At 44.2% G+C, this 14,011-nt stretch overlaps 1 protein-coding gene and 1 non-coding gene across 8 annotated transcripts in view; both read left to right on the top strand.

The window, feature by feature from the left end:
- Positions 1–2,043: 2,043 nt before the first annotated feature.
- On the top strand, positions 2,044–2,115 carry trnaq-cug. Its single transcript has one exon. It is a non-coding gene; the product is annotated as a tRNA-Gln (tRNA).
- Positions 2,116–3,503: 1,388 nt separating this feature from the next.
- LOC105899921 (C-myc promoter-binding protein-like) overlaps positions 3,504–14,011 on the top strand; it is a 46,713-nt gene continuing 36,205 nt past the window's right edge. For 4 of the 7 annotated variants that reach the window (XM_031569020.2, XM_031569015.2, XM_031569018.2 and 1 more), the window contains exon 1: positions 3,504–3,726. The gene's annotated coding sequence lies outside the window, so the exon portion shown is untranslated. The remainder of the gene's footprint in view (positions 3,727–14,011) is intronic. The other 3 variants (XM_031569022.2, XM_031569021.2, XM_031569019.2) reach the window with 1 other exon arrangement.

The following is a 14,011-nucleotide window of genomic DNA, read 5'->3' as shown; positions in this document are numbered from 1 at the left end:
GCTCTTTGAAAGCAACTCCATTTAGTTGGCGTACTAATGAAGATAAATTGACAACAAAACAATTAGGACCTATTAGGGAAATGCTACACCCGAGGATTTTCCAAGAATTGGTACGAAAGAAAACCATGGCTAGCAGGCTGTGAACGCGGTCTGTATTTCTATACCACTGTCACTTTTAATAGGTTTCACAGTGTGAATGTTCGCTACTTGCACTAATACTGAAATTTTCTATATGATGACTTATTTTGCTTTTGTAAGCCAATAATTTAAGATCGGTCAATAAATATTGTTGGTTATGACTTATATGTTGCCCTCTTCTTTATGTTGTTACTGGACATATGTGTCCTGTTAAGCTATTTTAAATCATACAATATTTGAGTAATGTGAATAATGAATAAGTGGGATCATTTATTTTGGAGCCACATCATTTTTGCTTATGAAGGCTCCTGGATGCAACTTTCTTCCATAGCTTTCCACCTGTAACTATAGCTACTCTATGCAGATAGAGGGGACATATTTCTATTGTGTGCTGCCATCTAGTGGACAAAAAGCTATTGCTGTATGAGTTAATCAGATAACACCAAATTGATACAATTGTCTTGCTTAATGTACCTACTGCTATGCCACTGGCTTCTACCCTGGAGATATAGAGATCAGCTTCCTTCTCAATGGGCGCCCATTCCCCGGGCCTACAGAGTCCTCTGACTTAGTGTATGGGCAGGACTGGACCTTCAGAGTGTTTAAATATATCAGCATCCTCCCTCATCCAGGAGAGGAGTATGCCTTTCTGGTCAACCACAGCAGCATTGCTCAGCCTAAAATAACTAACTGGCGTGAGTAGAATCCACTTCTTAACACTCTGTCATTCTAAAGATTAGCCAGCAGATGGCACTGTGTAGCAGTGTATTGTTCAAAGCATGCTCACATTCAGTGTTTACTTGTTGACTGTACCTATTTGCTTATAGTACCTGTTGTATTGTTCTAGTTAGTTAGCTAATAACATTGATATAAAGTATAAGCAGTTATTATAAATGTGTGTATTTAATCTACATACACTAAAAAGTACGCAATATTAAACATCACTGTTATCAAATTTCAGATCATAAAGGAGCTGACTGGCCATGGCAGGGGGACAGTTCTTTGGGTGACCTCCATTGGCAACGAGGTTGGTTAGATCCTGACCAGTGTTGTGACAGTGCAGGAGGGGCTGGGAATAGACAGGATGGAGTGGCCGCTGCGTTAGTGAGGAGGCTGGCTGTCGGCGGCACCACCGATGCTCTACCCCACCTTCATGGGCTGCCTATCTGCATGCACCTTTGAGTGGGATGCAGGGGACCTCGCTCTGTTGCGGCTGTAAATTAAAAGTAATATGCAAACAAATTTTTGATCTTCCAGTATTTAAAATTGAACCTTTTGCAGTAGATAATGCCACACCTACATTTCTGCTAACGGTGGGACTTCGAACCGGAAAACCTTGGGGTCAACTCTTCTCGTCATAAATGCATATAATGGTATTGAAATATTCAATGTAGAATTATCCATATCTCACTAATATAAGGTTAGTAAAAGGTAATATGCAAACAAATTGTGATTTCCAATAATGAAAACGAGCTTTGCATTAAATAATGCAAACCTCGATTTCTGCCAATGGTGGGACTCGAACCGGAAACCTCTGCTCTCATAGTAATGCATATAAAAACAGAAGTTCAATGTGTTGTTCTTCACCGTAGTGTGTGTTCGTGTGTTCATGCGTTATCGTTCTGGACACTAATTGCACGCGACACAATTTCAACCAAAAATCCGTAAGATTCTTATGCATACGTCCGTAATCAATTGAAACTGGGGGATTCGTGATATTCACGGAAAATCCACAAGATTTTACATGTATGGATTACGTTGTGGGCTACTGCAATAGCAATCGTGTTCAAACCCAGGTCCCACTATAATGTTTAATCTGGATAGCATAATCGAGCAACAGATAAGCTCAGCTATGCTATTTGTCTTTGCTATAAATCTTATGACTCAGCTCTACCAATAGAGGGCGGTTCTATGGTGTAATGGTTAGCACTCTGGACTCTGAATCCAGCGATCCGAGTTCAAATCTCGGTAGAACCTACATTTTTGCGAGTGCGAGCTTGTTGTATATCGTACTCCTTATTCTGCTATCAATCACTGTACCGCTTGCTGGCTAACTTCTATCAAGGCTGACCGTACTAGTCACGCAGTGAAGTTTTTTTAATATACGGTTTTCAACCATGCAGGAGTCCCAACCTGCAAGCTCAAGAAAAGTTGTTGTCTTTCGGGCTAAATGGTCCACCTTCTGAACGGACTGTTCTGTTTTTAATTGTTGGTTTTAATTGTCAATAAAACACACACACACACAGGTTGAAGAATGTTGAATTCAGCTTTAAATAGGATCAGTTTTAGTATTGCTACTCTAAAGGACTATTGGTTGTAACGGCCACTAATCCACTTTACTGCCACACAGTTACACATACAACATTGTATAATTACAGTGTAACTAAATAAATAATCTAATAAAGAATATTTGATTTCCCTAATTAGAATTATGCATATTAAGATACAGTTTCACTGGCCCATTTTAGCTGAGTACATGTTCCATTTTACTGTGTCCACACAGTGACATCCGATACATAACCAGCTCTTGCTGTTTTTGCTTCAGGTTCAACATAGAATAGTATGACTTGTTGCACTGATAGAGTTTTGGAGCTGATTATTAAAATTATCATTGAATGGTGCTTAGATGATTTGCCAAAAATGTGTCCCGGTATATCTTACTTCAACCTACATTATTGTACGTTTAAAAGCACTGACACTGGCATCAACAATTAACCTTTTTAGTCGATGTAGCAGAACAAAAAACTTCCACAAGGGAGCAGTGTACGACACTGGAATCATAAGAATACCTAAAGATTTAAATTTTTTATTACAAATTCATTGCATCAGTAGCCTATGCTATAACTTACATGTCACCCTGGTCGACCAATGGATGACATAAAAGTCCTGACAGAAATGTATGAATATACTGTGTTATATGTAATTTGAATGTGTACTCTTTATTGGGACTACCAGAAGATAAGTTTATAGGCATGGGATTAAACTGTTATAAATAACTTTGCAGTATGACTGATGCTCGTAATAGAGACACAAAGAAACATTGTGTATGGTCATTCGTTTTACAGGTATGTGTAGGATCTCTCTTCTGAGCAATAGCTTATTAACTGGCTATATTTATTTATGCATTCATCTATTTTATTATTTTCATTATTTCTTTATTCTTAATATGAATTTTATAACGCTTTTTCCTAACAATTCTGTCATTTTCATGATATGTGATAATAATAGGCTATCCTATTTCATAACAGAAGTAACATAAAATATAGGAATATAAGAAACCTGTGGAGTAGGGACACCCTACACAACAGAGCAACAGCCAACTGACTACTCCTCTCTTCTCTTCTAAGTTTAGACCAGTGAGTGGCATGACGAGTCACTGCTGCCGTCACAAAACTGTGCGTACCACGGATTCCCCATCACAACCAAAATGGCGGAGGACACAGTCGGGTCGGCACACTAATAGGCACGATATGTTGTTCTGTAAGCATTCCGAGACGGATTTTTGTTAACCTTTTGCAGAAATAAGATAATGCAGTTTGTCAGAGCGCATCTCTCCAGGACGTAGACAGACGCTCATTTCCCACTGTGGTAAGTTGCTCAGCCTATGACATGACATTTTTCAAGCTGCAACCAACCCGTTATTCCCTTGAAGATTACTGGCAACTAGGTTGCCGGTCAGGCTAGCCAAGTGACAAACAGGCAATAATGTAACGTTAGAATATTTTGTTCCCAGTTACGAATGACTGACATACGCCCAGTCTATAAGCTGTGTATTAGTTTTAGTAACAGTTGCATTAGTCCATTGTTTTTTCTCCGTTTTGTAGATAATCAGGTTTTCATTCACGTCAAACTAGGCAGTAGAGAAACGTGTTCTTTGTAAGGTACTTCAGTGTCTCAACCCTTGATCGCATTATCTTTGAGTCATTTCATAAGATCCGCAAGTCCTGCAATTATCTATCTTTTCTACTGATTTCTGCCTTACCTTTGACGGCATCGCTCTCGCAATTGAAAGTAGAATAGCGTGACAAGTCCAAGTGAATGAACTTTGCGGGTCATTTCTCGTTGAAGGAGACTGTCAACAGAGAGGTGGTGTGCAACCTCTGCTTGATTGACATTTCAGTCACGACTAAGCTTTGAATGTCTGGAATTATCTTGCAATTGGCATTTTTATAGTAGCCTGGGTTTCGTGCCGGTTTTATTTCGTGTATTTCAACAGTCACTACTGATGTCAGTCAGTGTAATTTGTCACGCCCGTATGTATTAACATGCAGTAACTCCTTTTAACATGCTCCTAGTAATTAATCAAATGTTATTGGAAATCGCAATGTCACCAAATATTTTTTCCTTCTTCAGAAGTAGGCTATACATTAGGCTGTCTTTAAAATAAATCGCTTTCATATAGTTTGCATACATGGATTTGCCAGGAGCTCAAGAACGGTAAGGCTGATGTCCACATGATGGCTTGCTGGGGCTTCCAGAAGCGTGTGCTTCCCAGAACACATTTCCTGCATTTTTTGTATCATGCATTTCCTTTTCCAAGCATTGTTGTGGCATGACTCCGTTTGCAATTGGAGGGGTTACTCGGAGAGGTCACACAGGCAGAGACATGCCCGATACACACACACAAACACACGCACACACACGTGCGCGCGCACACATACTGGATGCATACCCTGGTGGTTAAAAGCACTCACACATACCGGAGAGGTGCTGTGTTTGTAAGATGATCCTGGTCCCCCAGGCAGCCAATCTCTTGCCTCTGCCTGTGGTCAGAAAGCAGAATCTCCCTAGCTTGCGGCTGTGTGCCCATAATAATAGTGGTGGGCGAAGGTTAGTGGCCTCTCCAGTGCAGCAAGTCATTCTAGTAGGCCACGAAGACATACCGACATGTTTCTCGCTTCTTCTCTTTAACAGCTGAAATGCCATGTCGCCCGTTGCCACAGTTAAGTCATGGCCGCTATGCCATTCAAAAAAGTGCTATCACGACACCGACCTCAATTCAGAAGCAGGTGCAGGCTTTGCGTACACCGTAGTGTGTTGAACTTCAACTTGTGAATTTGCATAGAGAAAGTATGATCGACTGTCATAGGAGCCTAACATCACGGGCTGAACCTAGGCTGAATAAGGTCTATACGAGGCTATTATTATCTTGTAAGGGGGTTCAATTGTGAGTTTGCATGTATAAGTTGTAGCTTTGGGATCAGTAAATGATCGCAGCTTTAGGAAGGGTAGTGGAGCTGAGGGTGTGTTGGTGAGTCCTACTGTGCATCTGGGCTCTCGTGATGAACGGGTGTCCTAGAGAGGACCTAGACCATGACCTGCGCAGTGGACACAGATCAAAGAGCCAGCTGACGTCATCGGCACCAGGGTGACTGGAAGCCAGCAGGTGAAGCCAGTCCCAGGGAGCTGTGTCAGTGCTGAGCTGCTCAATAGTGGAAGGGTTATTGAATAGGCCAGGGCTTTTCAACCGTGCTCCCGCAACCCTCTCCGTGCTGAAAATGTTCAGTCTATCCAAGCGTACCTGACTGAAATCAGCACAATTAAAATTCCCTTGATGAGCAAAGCCTGCAGTTTCTGACTTATCAACCGTGCCACTGGTGAGGTCAGTCGCATGAGCAGAGCAGGGGAAGATGGGCAAGATGGCGGATAGGCAGAGCAGGGAGGCCCCAGGAGCAAGATGGAGAAGCTCTGGAATAGGCGTTGACATTTTTATAGCATACAGAAACAGAAGCATCAGAGACATGCTGACGCTCCCTATAAAGCACGGTGGTGCAGGTGCTTGCACTGCTTGCACTGCAGCCTCACAGCAAGAAGGTCATGGTTTCGATTCCCGCATGGGGCGCTGTTGGCTCTGGGGGGCAGGTCCTCCCCAGACCTTCAGTGCTCAGGTGGGCTATCTTTCTGTGTGGAGTTTGCATGTTCTCCCCGTGTTCACAAGGGATTTCCTCCAATAAAAACCCCAACAGAAAAAACATGCAACAGAACACTCTTTGTCGGTCCCTGACCAAGACAGACGGTTCATCTCACCTGGTCCCCGGGCGCTTAAAAAAAAACTGCCCACTGCTCCTGGGGTCCTGGAGGAAGGACAGTCCGGGATGGGATAAATGCAGAAGCTAAATTCACAAACGACCTCAGGCCTGCGTGTGCGTCCTGTGTCGCCTCCATGTATTCACGTGTGTTGCAGTGTGTGGTGTGTCGCTTGTGCGATTAAAGTCTGACAATTATAAAGGGCTGATTTATAGAAACGTGTTAGAAAATGCGTTCAGATGGCATAGTGGTTAGCCAGTAGTGTTGTGATAGGTGTTAGGATGAAACAAACTGCTCAAATATTTCAGTCACACTGAAATGTAAGAATTACTTTCTACTACTTCCTGTCAACAAAAATCGACCTCTTGTGAAGTGTTTACAAGCACCATGGGAACTGGCTATCAAAACAGAAGTGGAGGAGTTAAGCACAAATGGCCGGAGCCCCGTAGAGTGAGGAGAGTGTGTGTGTGTGTGTGTGTGTGTGTGTGTGTGTGTGGAGCCCTGTAGAGTGAAGAGCTGGTCGGTGGGCGTCTGGTTTTATACCCCAACAGAGTGTGGGTGGGCTGTGGTCACCTGATGGTTCCTTCTTGATCCTCACACCTACACATGTGGAAACACTATTTTAGACAGATGAGTTATGTGTGGGTTTGTGTGTGTGTGTGTGTGTGTGTGTGTGTGCGTGCGTGTGTTGTGTGTGTGTGTGTGTGTGTGTGTGTGTGTGTGTGTGTGTGTGTGTGTGTGTGTGTGTGTTGTGTATCTGTGTGAATGACTGGATGGATGTTCCCATTTTTAGATTTGCGGGAGAGACGGATGTCTCAGTCATGATGTTTTCGTAGAAGCTGACATTCACTAAGTGTCTGTAAAGAAAAAAGGGCCCGCCTTCGCTTTCACTGTCTGTCTGTCTCCTCTCTGTCATAAACATGTCATAAACAACCATGTGTTACTGTTGTGTATTGTACCAGTATATCAATCTGAATAAGAGAGTTAAATAAAAAATGGAAAGAAAGAGAGATGTAGAAACAGAGGAGTGATAGGAAAGGAAACATAACTGAAGTGAAATGGGAGGATAGAACTGTAGAGAGAAAATAAGGTAGGGGAGTGTGGGAAGATAAAGAGAAGAAATTCAGGTCTCAGAATCTTGGCAGGAGAAAGCAGCTTCTTCCCCAGGAGGCTCATAAAGGGATCGTTAATTTAATTGAAATTGAACACTAATGAGGTGGAGCATCAACTCGATGAAAGCCTGGTTTGAATCCAGTCTTGTGTGTTTGAAGTTCATTAATTACAGTGACAACACAGTGTGTTCAGTGTTGACATGGAAAAGTCGCTCTGGCATACTGAAGGGGAAGGGTGAGATTTTACTTGCTTCAAGGGCAGGGTGGAGAAAACAGGACTGAGGGAGAATTTAGAGAGAAGATTGTTTCTGACACGGCAGCTCCCAATGGACTAGTGGCTGTGTTAGATAAAGACATACCACAGAACAAGGGTCCAGAAGTGTGTATATATGCCTCTGAATATGTAAATGTTGTAAATAGACTAGGCCCTTCCAGCATTTAGACTATATGTGTGTACCATTGGCAGATATTGTTGGGAGTCTGTGTATAGTGTCTTTTGAGGAAGATAGACAAGGATGTATGTTTGTTGACCACTGACTACTTGAAAAGAAATGAAGAATGAAATGCGTGCTTTCTTTCTTTTCTCATGACGGTCTCTCCTATCCTTCCTGGACTCAGTAGCCCATGTCTCTTGCATGGATGTGTGGGCACTGGCAGTGTTTGGGACAAGTTTGCTGGCAGAGGTACAACTTCAGCTCAGTCATGCCAAGCAACAGTTGGCTCAGCTTTGACAAAGCTGTCCTGGCTTTGATTTGTCAGGGAATGGTGGATTATGTGCCCAGAGGTTAGCTCTTGCCTGCGCCTGGGAGACTGGATGGAATCTGTTTATAGTTTGAGGACAGTCATCTCTTAAATAAAGGAGAACATTACAGGAAACACAATTTGCTGGTTGTTATTGACTTCACATTCCAGCAAATCCATTCTACAGACGTTTTGCATTTTTGCTGTAGTTTGATATAGTAGACATGGAACCTATCAGCGTGCCATTTGTTTAAATGGTTCTTTAAATATTTCTAGTTTGTTCCTTTTTGGCCACAGTGGTTCTACCGCATTACCTCAGTCTAGATTGATCCCTGTGTGGTACCACATATGTGTGTGAGGCACGTGGGAACTGTTTCTCATTTCATCGTCCCTTGGCATAAATCCTTCTTCCCTGTCAGCTTCCCTGGCTTAGGGGATGGCCAGAAGCCTAATGATGTTGTGCATGTCAACAGATTGGAGGCACAGAAGGCTGGAATTTAAAGATGTTGATTGGTGGGTTTCCAGGAAGTGGAGTAAAGCCCCCAAGGAGAGATGCTTCACCTGTTTAGAAAAACAGATTGCTTGCTGTTAGATATCTCTCTTAACATGCAGTTTTTAAATTGTGCATCAGAGTTGTGCCAAATGTGATTTGACCTGAGAAGAATATTTTTTATTTCATCCTGTGCATTACGATGTAGGTGGGTGTGTGGAGGCTAGAGCCAGAAATGAGGTCTATGACAGGCAGAATCTGACAGAAATAATTGAATATGAGCTGCATCCCCAGCCTGGGCAGCCCTGCTGGGAGCTGTAAGTAGAGCTGAGCCTTTAGTGCTGTTTGATCCGAGTGAACAGCACGGAGTGAATGTGATATTGTTTTCTCTTTGACCGGAAGAGAGAGAGAATAAGAGAAACAGAGAACTGAAAAAACAGGAATGAGACACATCAGCACAAGTGAAGTTCTCACCCCACACCCTAAATAATGACATAGAGAATAAGCATGGAAAAGTATGATGTTTCTTTGATGTTCTGAATAAAGTTAATGAATTTTCTTGCATAAAACCTCTCTCAGAAGCTCGTTTTTCAATCTGCTATACAAGCAGATGGAAAAAGCCAGAGTAGTCTGTGAAGGGTTCACTGATTTCATACCACACCCAAGGCCATGGATTTCACTTTGGCAGATATCATGCCGTGTGCATAGTAGACATCTAATTGCCATGATTTAGCATGCTGGAATGTGGAGAAGATACACACACACACACTCTTGCTCTGTTAAGTCTTTCCTTGTTATTACACACACACCTCACCTGAATCAAATGCGACCCACAAGCATTTTGGAATTACTGCTATTACATGTCAAATTGAGCTGGTTTAAAAACAAATCGTTTGGAAGTGTGTGTGTCACTGCAGCTGCCCGATGCTAAGCCAGACGTTTGTGTGGAAAGACTGACTTAATGAGATGTTCTCATGTGCTATGTGCTCACTGTCTCCCCCTCTGTCTATGTATGTGTGTGTGTGTGTGTGTGTCTCTCTCTCTCTCTCTCTCTCTCTCTGTGTGTGTGTGTGTGTGTGTGTGTGTGTGTGTGTGTGTGTGTGTGGCAGTGTCTGTGAGTTTGGAAAAGTGAAAACTGTCTTTTATGTTAGTGTGTTATGAGTGTGTGTGTGTGTGTGTGTGTGTGTGTGTGTGTGTGTGTGTGTGTGTGTGTGTGTGTGTGTTTACTTCCCTGTGCCAGGTGTCTTCCCCTTTTTCTTTGTTTTTCTAAACTGCAGGGCATGTTGACTTGCATAGGTTTCTTTCTGTGCTGCACTGTTTTAGCTGCAGCTTGGGTGTGGGTGTATATGTTTGGGTCTCATCTTCAGTACTATGCAGTGGTCTGTGGGTGTATGTGTTTGGGTCTCATCTCCAGTACTGTGCAGTGGTCTGTGGGTGTATGTGTCTGGGTCTCATCTCCAGTACTGTGCAGTGGTCTGTGGGTGTATGTGTTTGGGTCACTCCACGTGGCCAAAGCCAACCTGGCTCCCACAGCACAGAGGAGCTCTCTCTAGAACTAGGCCGACAGATGGAACAGGTGAACAGCTGTTAATTTATCAGCCTTTTCCTGGACTCTATACAGACATCAAATACATCAACAACTAGGTCCAGAGATTTATCTTGACTGATAGATTTGTTTTGGCAAAGACTTTAAGGTCTTGGAAATGAAGCTAATGACTTGTTATGTTCAGCAGTAAATACATCAACATTTGAACGTTAACTGTGTTTTTTGCCCTGAACGTAAGACTGGGGATGTGACCTTTAACCTTTGCTCTCTGCTGAGGCTTGCCAGGAGACCACCCTTGGCTGGAGGCCATATGCTAACGACAAGCAGATGCTGGACTAGCCACAGAGATGTCTCTTTGTTTTCCCTCTCTCTCTACATATATGTGTGTGTGTGTGTGTGTGTGTGTGTGTGTGTGTGTGTGTGTGTGTGTGTGTGTGTGTGTGTGTGTGTGTGTGTGTGTGTGTATGTGTTGTTCCTGTCAGGTCAGTGTACTGATCTATAATATTTTACTCAGTTTAGATCAGTCTTGTGTATGGAGAGTCTAGGTCAATGTTTAATGCATCTATGTCAGTGGTTAGGCTATAATAAAACAACAGACAATCAGATCAAGCCAATTTTTTTACTGAATGAAATTTATAACTCAATGCAACTTCACTCAAAGCATATGGATGGTGTGTGTGTGTGTGTGTGTGTGTGTGTGTGTGTCTGTGTCTGTGTCTGTGTCTGTGTGTCTGTGTCTGTGTCTGTGTGTGGTCTGACGTGGCTTCTCTGCCCAATGTGCTGTTTTGGAGCGTCTTGTCCACTGAGGCCCGGCGCTCTCACTCACTCTCTCCCTCTCTCTCTCTCTATCTCTCTTTCTCTCTCTCACTCTCTCTCACTCCCTCTCTCCCTCTCTCTCTCTCTATCTCTCTCTCTCTCTCTCTCTCTCTCTCTCTCTCTCTCTCTCTCTCTCCGCCTGTCTGCCCACACCAGAGACACGCTCATTCCTCCAGGCCGCAATTTTAGCTGCCCGGCCTGGCGAGATGAAACGCTTGAGTAGTTTGACAGAGGGAGAAAAAGTGGGGTGTGTGTGTGGCGTGCTCTAAATGGACCTCTCACCAGCCCTTTTTAGAGCGCAAGTGTCGCCTGGGAACATCGCCGGTGTCATTTGGATTCACGCTCTTTTTCACCCCCCCTTCAGCTCTTTTGCCTCTCCCTCTCCCTCCCCTTGGAGTATGTCTCGCACCGTCTCAGTCAGACCCCTTATGGGCCTTCTCTCTCTCTCTTCTCTCTCTCTTCTCTCTCAGTCTGTTTTTTCTTCTTCTCTCTTCCTGTAACTCCCTCGCTCCTACTCACGCTCCCATTCTGTGTGTGTGATGTGTGATCACAGGGATGAGATACTCCCATACTCCCTCTGTGGTTTCATCCATCGCCGTTGCCATGGAGAACGCTGCTGTTTCAATTTTCCCACTGCTGGTGATGTCTCCTCTTCGTGTGTGTGTGTGTGTGTGTGTGTGTGTGTGTGTGTGTGTGTGTGTGTGTGTGTGTGTGTGTGTGTGTGTGTGTGTGTGTGTGTGTGTGTGTGTGTGTGTATGTGTGTGTGTGTGTGAGGTGTAGAGGAATTGTGCCCTATATGCAGTCCTTTTTATAATGTGTGTTACATGCGCTATATTTAGTAGCTTAGCAGTAGCAGGACCGTCAGAGGAAGCTATGGTGCAGTCTGCTGAAGTACCACTGAAGTAGCCTGTGCAGGGTCATAGTACAGACAGTGCATTAGGTCAGTGATTTGCCCTCCATGCATATTGACATTGAGCCGTACCGACCGTGTAGGGTCATTGTGTTCACTGCTCCAGGTCAGGGTGAGGGCCAATGTTGCTCAGCGATGTTGTTCAGGCACTTTACCATTGATATTTGTTGGCAACAATTTTTTTTATTTTTTGACAACTTAAACCATCAGTGGGCAACTAGTCACAATCATCCAATCAGAACCCCTAGGAACTGATAATTTGGAACTGAACAAAAAGTTGCCCCATGTACCACCATGACCTTTAGGGTTTATGGCTGGGCGCTCTCATGCACTGAGCTGGAATGTGAATGAAGGTGCTGGAGCACTGAGCTGAGTCCTGCGGTCAGCCTCTCCCTGGGCTCGTTCCTCTCTGTCAAAACAGAGGAAGCTGAATCAGCAGAGGAAGCTGGACTGGAATCCTAGCCCTGGTGGAAGCTGGTGCTGAGCAGGTGTGTGGGTAAGGAGTTGTGTGTGTGTGTGTGTGTGTGTGTCTAGAGTTGCTGTGCTATGCAGGAATTGACTCAGCAGGTTAGAGATGTGTGTGTGTTGTGTGTGTGTGTCTTGCTGTGTCTCTGAAATGAAGAGGGAAAGTGAGGTTTGTGTCTGGAAAGTGTGTTTTTTTTCTCTCTTCAGACCACTGGATCTCTAAGATGTGGAGATGGTGGGCTGGTGTGGTCTACAGAATGTGCTGAACAGTTCATCCCGTTCCTGTGCAGTGTGTGTGTGTGTGTGCATGTCTGTCTGTGTGTGTGTGTGTCTTTGTGTGTGTGTGTGTGTGTGTGTGTGTGTGTGTGTGTGTGTGTGTGTGTGTGTGTGTGTGTGTGTCTGTGTGTGTGTGTGTGTGTGTGTGTCTGTGTGTGTGTGTGCGTGGGTTGTAATCCTGCTGTTGGTCAGATAGGAAGTCTCTCCAGACCTCTGGTATGATATTGGTTTTAGACTGTGACAGGATGCCACAGAAGTGTACTGTTTACAGATGTCTACCATATTCGCTCGCATCCGTGTCTTTACTTCGGTACCCAGTATTATTACTCAGAAGTATATCACAACATAAGCGCCAGTGATGTTACCCTGCAATTTATAATGATGATTTATTCAATATTTGTTCAGATGTAGACAAAATGACAGGGAACCACGGCAACAAAAAGCAGAGAGGACCAGAGAGGCGTTGATCAGCTTTCAGAGAGGCCTGTGAAAAAGTGATGATGAGAGAGATCAGGAAATTAGAGAGAGAGAGAGAGAGAGAGAGAGGAGAGAAGGAGAGGGAGAGAGAGAGAGGGAGAGAGAGATAGAGAGAGAGAGAAGCTGGCAGTGCACAGAGCAATCTCCTCTTTCAGCAAAGAAGACTTTGGAGAGATGGGGGATGGGGAGGGTGAAGCAGGGACATCTCTCTCTTATTCTCTCTGTCATGCGCTATCTCTCTCTCATTCTCTCTCTTTCTGCTGTCCTTCCATGACCACTCTCTTTTTCTCTTTTAGTTATTCAGTAATTTTTTTTTTTACCCTTTCAACTCTCTCCCTAACTCCTTTCTCACCTCTTTCCAAATACTCTCATCTCTCTCTCATCTCTCTATCTCCCCCCCCCCCTCTCCTGTTTCTCTTGTGTCCCCTGTGCTGTGCTGACCACAGTTTAACCTATTGAATTAAAACAAACACTGACTCCCACGTTTCAGATCTGTTTCAATCTTAAGTTCACAGAGACCTGAGGCAGGACCTGAGGGAGCCAGTGTGTGCTCCCCACCCTTAGACAGCTGCACACACTCAAACACACACTCACACACACAACACACACACCACACATACGCACTCACCCACGCATGCACACAACACGGACACGCACACACACACATGTGCACACACATCACACACACACACACACACACACACACACACACACACACACACACACACAAGCACACACACATGACAAACACTCACACAACCCACTCACACTCAGACACAACACACACACTCACACACACACACACACACACACACACACACACACACACACACACACACACACACACACACACACACACACATACACACACACACACCACACATACGCACACACCCACGCATGCACACACCACGGACACACACACACCCACACGTGCACACACACACACAAGCACACACACATGACACACACGCACACACACACACAAATTCTGCTGAACTTGGATGACCCTT

Source organism: Clupea harengus, chromosome 6, assembly GCF_900700415.2.
Source record: "Clupea harengus chromosome 6, Ch_v2.0.2, whole genome shotgun sequence".
NCBI lineage: Eukaryota > Metazoa > Chordata > Actinopteri > Clupeiformes > Clupeidae > Clupea > Clupea harengus.
The sequence above is the reverse complement of the archived record's forward strand: the minus strand, read 5'-3'. Positions and strand labels throughout refer to the sequence as shown.